A 7,601-nucleotide genomic window follows, 5' to 3' on the forward strand; every position below is an offset into this window, starting at 1 on the left:
CCATCTAATGCTGTCACTGCCACCAGTGAGACTCTGTCAGGTCCCATCTCAGAGCAGCTTGGCCGAGCTGCTGCACAAAAGGAGACACTTCCTATAGAGAAAAATAAAGGCAGATGAGAAGAGGAAATACAGGGAAAGGAAGGTGATCCAGAGGAGAGAGCTGTTGCTCCAGACTCAGCCAAAACTGATGGAAATGTGGACATCATTTGCTGCTCACTCGCTGCCCAGGGCTGAGCAGAGGCACAACTGCTGGCTGGCCCAGGCTGTGTTGGGAAGCTTTTTAGCATCATGGGAAATGCCAGTGGGAATGGTAGCCAGGATAGTTTAAAAAACCACTAATGCCATTCTGTAGCTCCCTGAAGTGCCGAGGCAGAGGAGCAGTGACAGTGTTCAGCAACTCCTCCTGGCAGCTTTAACACCTCTTCTGCTTTCTGAAATCCTTGTGCCTCTGTGTGGACAGACCCACGGCAAGGTGATGAGAAAGAACAGTGGAAGAATACACTTGTAAGTATGAGCTGAGCTTATGCAAAGTTGCATTCAAATATGCTTTAATTAGAGATATCCTCTGCCTAATTAGTTAATTAAGCTCCAAGGGTGGTTCTTTAAGCAGCCAGTAGCATTTTGTGCTCTTCTGATGAGGTTTAGCTTGGTGTGGGTGAGCAGTATTGTCCCCACTGTAGGTACAGCACACTATAACTCACACTTTTAACAGGTTTTAGCACAGTTTGGAAGGAAAGATGAGCTCTTAGCATGATAATATTACAGTCACTCAGCAATGATTGGTTGAAAGGGCTTTGTCTTGATTAAGATTGTAGAGTTTCTGCAAACATGTGGTAAAATGTTGACTTTGATGCTGCTTTTCCATTTTATGCAGAAAGCTGAAGTGCCACATAAAATAATAGAAAAAAGCGATGTTTTCCAGCCTTGTCTCACTTTTAGCAGCTGTGCATCGTTTACAGTTACTTTTGAAAGCCAACATTCAAGTACTTAATACCTTCTGCGTGGGGCAGGATTCCGGCTTCCTGCATGTCCCAGGATGCATTGTTGGTTCCCTGGGAGCTGTGTCAGAAGGGCACATCTGTTTAGAGAGGTCCCTTCTCATGTTTGCTCTTTCAGAATCCATTGTTTCACTCTTGTCTTGTCTTGCTAAACCTCCGGCCGTGACTAATGGCCTGGGCTTGGCTTGTGGGCCAGTGTCTTCCCGTTTCCTCTTTACCACTGGAGTTGTTTGAGATGTATTGGTGTGAAGCCTGGCTGGATTAGCCACTGCCACACTGCTAATACCAGTGCCTGGATTAACCCTGGCTTTTCTCAGTCACCCAGACAGGAATCTCTTTGCTGTGCACCCTTCCATTTCTTGTAAGATTTTGTCCGTCTGTTACAATCTGATGGTTCCTTGGCCATAATTAGCTCAATTACTTAATCCTGTTGTTTATTTCATTAACGAGGGTCTATGACTTCCCAAAAATATATCTGTGCCAAGCACTTTGCTTTAAAACTTACACAATGTCTAGCTGGGCAGGTCCTCAAACTACTTCATGCCCCCAAAGCCAGCTCAGTGAATCCACTGCATTTCATTCAGAATTCAATGTATGCTTCCATACATTAGCAAAAGTGTCGTTTTCCTCTGACACTTCAGATTTTTAAAAAAGTAGTATTTTTATTTAGGAAAAGTAACTTGTAGATATATTCTTCACTTCATGAAAAACACAGTTTAGGCAATCCTGTGCAGAAAAAAAACAAATCCAGCCTAAATTAGACATCCTTTGCTACCACCATTGTTTCTCTTTGATATTTATCACAACTATATTTCTATGGCAATAACCCAGAGACCTGCCTTAGGTTTTGTTTTGGCCTGTCATTGGGTCAACAAACACTAATTTCTCACTCTTTGCCACATAATTGGAAGATACCATGGGTATTAAAATAAATACAACTGCTCTCACAGTAAATATATTAAATAAATGAAGAATGTGTATCATGCATGTACACTGCACTGCAATTATGTTGTGGAATTTCAGGTAAACACATTGTTTCCAAACTTAATTATGCACATATTTAAAAGAAAGCCTTCTCTCCTTTTTTTCTCCTGCCTTCAGAAAATAAATATTTGACAATTTTGTAAGTGCCTGCAGGAGAGCACATCAATGGATCTGCCTCTTAATCTCTATTTTTTTAATTTCACTCACATAGCCTTGACTTATCCTCTAAATATTATAATGCACAAATGCCACAATAAAATGAATGATTTTAAGTTCTTTTATTCATGATCATCTCGCACATTAGGACTCTGTACAAATATAAAAACTCTGTATAAATTAATTAAATATGGTAATACCAGCAATAAGACATAAATATCTGACAACACACATATGAGACATTCATGTTAATGTTGTGCTGTCTCTTCATGGTGCTCTGTTCCACCAGAACCAGCTCTAGTGTTGGGTGAGAGGTGTCTGAGCACCTGCAGTGCCAGCAGCTCTCAGGAGGACTTTGTGCAGTCCTCATGCAGCTTTTGGAAGTACTTTGTGAAGTGCTCCAGGGCTCTCTGCTGGGGCATCTCTCTCATCAGACAGGAATGTTTCTCCTCAGGTTCCTGGAATAATGATGATAACAACAGGTAACAGTGAAAATATGGGAGAAAACAAGAAGAGCATGTTGCTGAGATGCTGTCTGTGGTGGTTCAAGAGGGTGTGTCATCAGAAGGAAAGAGAGATCTGCATGGATGTACAGACAGAAGACACTTGAGTACTGGGAATACTTCCTTCTGGCTGACTTCACTTACTGAGGTGTGGCTTAGGGCCTTTCCTTATTAATCTCCTGGCTAATGACAAGTTCCAGGATTTGTCTGCAGGTGATGCACTTTTTAGAAAACTCTAACTTCCATCAAGACCCTATGAATTTCAGGTATTTTCTGTAAAACCTTTGCTGAGCAGCAGCTGCAATGTTCAGCAGTGCAAAATTAGGAGTGTACAGAGATGGCATCAAAATGTTGACTTTAGTTGACCAGAATGCTGAGTTGCTTAATTTCATGTTTTGAAAACAAATGAGTGGTCCATTTACAGTAATTTCACTTTTTTACCTGGAGTGTCTCTGGGCAGGGGGGTTAGAACTTGATGAGATTTAAGGTCCCTTCCAACCCAAACCATTCCATGATGCTCTGACTATAAATAATTGATGAGAAACTTACTGTATGTCCTTTATTTACAGCTGATATTATGTGATTCATGTTTTTCTCCAACACGGAAATGAATTTTCTCATTTGCTCATTCTTAACTTTCAGCCCTTTTATGGTTCTTTTAAGTTGACAGGGAACAAGGTTGCACTAAAAAAAAAAACAAAACAGGAAAATTATATTCTGCCAGACAAGTTAACTTTTATATGCAGTTAGTAAATATATTCCCTCTTAGTGAGATTTGGTCTTTTTTAGCTTCTCACACTTTCCCTCAAGATCTGCTACAAAGCATCATCATTCTCCAAATAACTAACAACAGCAGTAATAAGGAAGTTTAAAAGTCTTACCTGAAATTTCCCCTTGGGTACTTGAATCCAGGTCTAAAATTTTAAAAAAGAATATACTGTTAGAAGGTATTTCTCCTCTAAGTGACTGCCACATTGTTAAACATCTCTAAGTACATATCATCTTCATCAGGTTTTCTATTTCTGAACTTCCTTTGGGGAAACAATTACAGCACCAGCTTCTGAGGAGAGTTTGACACGCAGTGCCTTGAGCATCTCAGCTTTAACAAACAAGACACAGGACGCGCAAACTAGAGCTGAAACCAGCGTGGGCTTCACTTTATATTTCCATTGAAAGAACTGCAGAAAATGAAGAAAAAGAGATAGTGACCCACCTCCTCGTTCGTTAGAGCCTTGAGGTTTTCTTGAAATTCTCTTACTGCATCTCCCATTGAGCCAGGTAAGCAGCAACTCACTAAGAGGATAGAGAGCAACAGCATTTTGGCTTCGAGGAAGGCTGTGTTTGATTTATGCACCACGCACTGCCTATATATACTCATGTACACCTTGAATATTAAATGAAAGGGAAAGTTTTCTCATATAGGAAAAGGCACAAGACCATAGTGTGAATTATCATAGGCATTGTGGGATGCCTCAGTGGGGACAGGTTGGGGGTTTCCTTCCTTCTGACATCAAGTAAGGGGAAAATACCTTTGTGGATAAGAGATGTCATTTTCTTACACAATATCAAAAACTCATCACAGGAAAGAGGAGCATTCCTTGTATAACACAGATCTTTATGTGGTTCTATTCTTTCTTTTGCATCACATAATCAGAGAGATGGAGATCTGAAAAGCTAAGTAGTTTTTACATCCCACTCAGTAATATGCCATCCTTTCTTCAGTGGGATTTTCTAACACGAACTGTAGTTCTAGGCAGAGTAAAAAATAATAGCAACTTCTTAGATGTACACAGACCATAACACCACTTAAACAATTTGAATTCTTTAGCCTTCCTTCCTCACGCTCACTGTTCTGTGAAATTCAGCACAGAACACATGGCTGGGAAAGGCATGGGTTTCATGAGCAGCAGCCCAACAGTGAGAGCATGGCAGGTATTAATGGCAGAAATTAGCTGTCCTGGCATCAAGGCAAAACCTTGTCCTTCAACGTAAGTGGAAAATCTCTATCCACTGGAAAACACTGAAGCGCTTATAAGTGGCTGAAATCTACTTTCAGATGCCTGGCGAGGGCTTGTGAGAGGGTAACAGTCAGTCATTAAAAGGTTACAATTTTCCAGCAGAATTGGACTAATTATTCAATGATGTGAGAAGAGTCATCTGATTTTCCACAGCTACCTGCTTGAGAGTCATAGAAACAGAGAAGATTTTGCACATCAAATTATTAATTTCTCATTACATCATTTTATGAGCAGGTCTGTTTTTGTTGAAAACACTGCTTAACTAAATTTTTTATTTATTTATTTTTTTTAATTCTTGTCCTAAAACTCCTCAAGGAAAGTGTAACTACGGGTTTAAAAAGCCCTCTTAAAAGGATCTTTTGATCCTTACTGAAAAAGCTCCTGATAAAGCTTTTAACACTAGGCTTATGGAGCATCCTGTTGTCAGGGCACATCCAAAGAAACATAAGAGGTCCCCAGATGAAAATGTTTGGCTCCCAGAAGAGCATGTGGGAAATAATACAACATACACTTACATTCCTTCATAGAAGTCAGCATTTGACTGCTCTTAGTTTAGAATGGAAATATAAAAGTTTGTAACCACTATTTGTTCTTCTACTAAATGTTCCAACCAGATTGACAGATTTCTAGAAGGGATGACATGATAATATGCATTGCAGGAAACAGTGACTGAGATAGTCCCTTCTCCTCCTCAGCTCTTCATGTTCACACCCTTGCACTCACAGATTTATAGACTCTGAAAGGCTGATAACTGTGCTGGTCAGAGGAGACCGATCACAAGTGAAGAAATCATTCCCACTAAACCATCCCATGGTAGCATAAACACACCCACTCTTTAGAGAATAGACTTTGTATTGCTGGGGAAATGGTGAAACAGGAAACTTAACAGAAACACCGCCAACAGCTGTCTCCTAATCAACAACTTTTGGAGAATATTCCGGAGGTCAGACTGGCTGCAGAGTCAGGACATGGTCTGAGCATCATTTAAAAGCAATGCGGAAAAGTGTTGCACTGGAGAAAGCAGTGACAACAGAGCCTTTTGGCATCGTGCTGCTGACCAACTGAGTCATACTGAGGCAGCTACAGGGCAGGAGGCAACAAAAAAATGGAGTATAATCTGGTGTCATCTCTTCAGAGGAGTTGTATTTGCTTCTGAAAGATGGGTGTGGGTTTTATCTCTGGCAATATCTTTGCAGTCTATTGTGCCAATATGGACCCTAATTTCTTGTCTCAAAATCTGAAGTGGCCAGAGCTTATGCTTTGTGAACCTTTTCCGCACTCATAAAAAGCTGGATTACCACCAGAGTGCAATTGCAGAGTGAAAGCCTGAACTGTTGGCTGCGAAACCACCTACTGGCTGCCAGCTTTTGATAAGGTCCAGACTTACTTCACCTATCATCTCTGTTACTCAGTTTAATTACAGATGATGCTGAGATTGAGCACAAAGGGCTGTTTCCAAAGTTTGCCTCTGTTACCTAACCATGAACTTGATCTGACACAAGACTAGAGGTGTTGTTTCCCTTCACAGAGGAAATACAGCAAGCACTAAAATATGCTGGTATAGTTATTAATCAGTTTTGGAGTAGGCTGAAAATCTAAACAAATTAGATTCCCAAGACTGTCAGCTCATACAGTGAACCTGAGACGGCTCCCGCCTGGCTGGAGGCTGCCGGGTCGAGGTAAGGGTGTTCATGGCATCTGTGGTCCTGTTGGGAAAGCCTGGTCCTCAGGAGCAGGATGAGAAAGCTCCAGAAAAGGGGGAGGAAGGGGCAGTCCTCTGGCTCAGGCTTTTTTCTAACTGGAAGATTAATAGTAGCTATGGAGCAAAGAGGAAGAGGAAGAAGCCTGGTACGAGGGGCGAGGAGGTCTGTTGGCCCGAGGGGAGAACCTGAGCAGCCCATGGGAGCGATCCCCTGTCCTGCCCCCCGCCTGGGACCCTCCTGCACCCCAAACCCGCCCGCCCTGGCTGGCAGAGGTCATTGCTGCTCAGTATCTGGCACAGCGCCGTGTTTTGGATTCACAATGAGAATAATGTGCATTAGAGACTGATGTTTTTGGTTTTTAGTAAGTCGCGTTTATCCCAAGCCAAGGACGTTTTCTGTGTGTGGCTCACGCTCTGGTAGCGAGGAGGGACCGAAGGGAAACCGGGAGGGAGCAGAGCCGGGACCGGTGCCCCGAGCCGGCCAAGGGGACATTCCACTCCCTGGAACTCCATGCCCGGCACATAAACCGGGGAATTACCCGGAAAGGGGGGCCAGCGGGCTTTGGGAAGGGGGTTTGGCATCGGTATTGCGCATCGGTTCTTTGGGTTCTTTCTTTCCCTTTTTATTACCATTATCATTGTTATTTACCATTGTTAGTGTATTTGACTTCGTTCTCAATTATTAAACTGTTCTCATCTCAGCCCCCGAGCGGCGCCGGTGGCCGCGGGCCCTCAGGCGGCGGGGGCGGGGCCGCCATGGCGGGCGGGGCGGGCGCGGGGGCTGCCGGGCCGGGAGCGCGGCGGCGGCGGCGGGAGGTACCGGGGACCGGGAGGTACCGGGGACCGGGGGGACTGGGGGCACGGCCGGGGGGGACGGGGGGACCGGGCGGGGGGACCGGGGGGACCGGGCGGGGGGGGGGGGCAGGGACAGGGACAGGGGCAGGGGAAGAGCCGCCTCATGGCCTCCCTCTGGAAAGCGCCCGCCCCCGGCGCAGCGCGGAGCTCCGGGCGGGAAAGCCCCGCTGCCACCTCTGCCCCGGCAGGAAATGCCCCGTGCTGGGGCCGAACCCCACCGGGCACCCCCCGAGCCGACCCGGGAGGGCCGAACCCCAGGGAGGGGGACGGGGGGAGCCCTGAGGGCAGCGCGCTGAGCATGGGCCCCTGGAACAGGGGTGGAATACACAGCTGTACATCCCTGGAATACACAGCCATACAGCCCTGGAACACCCCTGGAATACAC

General features: G+C 44.7%; 1 protein-coding gene across 1 annotated transcript in view; it reads left to right on the forward strand.

Annotated features, from left to right (window-relative positions):
* The first annotated feature begins 7,138 nt into the window (after positions 1-7,138).
* Positions 7,139-7,601, forward strand: part of RAD50 (RAD50 double strand break repair protein) — a 19,879-nt gene continuing 19,416 nt past the window's right edge. The window contains exon 1 of the mRNA XM_027643396.1: positions 7,139-7,177. The gene's annotated coding sequence lies outside the window, so the exon portion shown is untranslated. The remainder of the gene's footprint in view (positions 7,178-7,601) is intronic.

Source organism: Corapipo altera, unplaced genomic scaffold (assembly GCF_003945725.1).
Source record: "Corapipo altera isolate COAL_440 unplaced genomic scaffold, ASM394572v1 75, whole genome shotgun sequence".
NCBI classification, from domain to species: Eukaryota; Metazoa; Chordata; class Aves; order Passeriformes; family Pipridae; genus Corapipo; species Corapipo altera.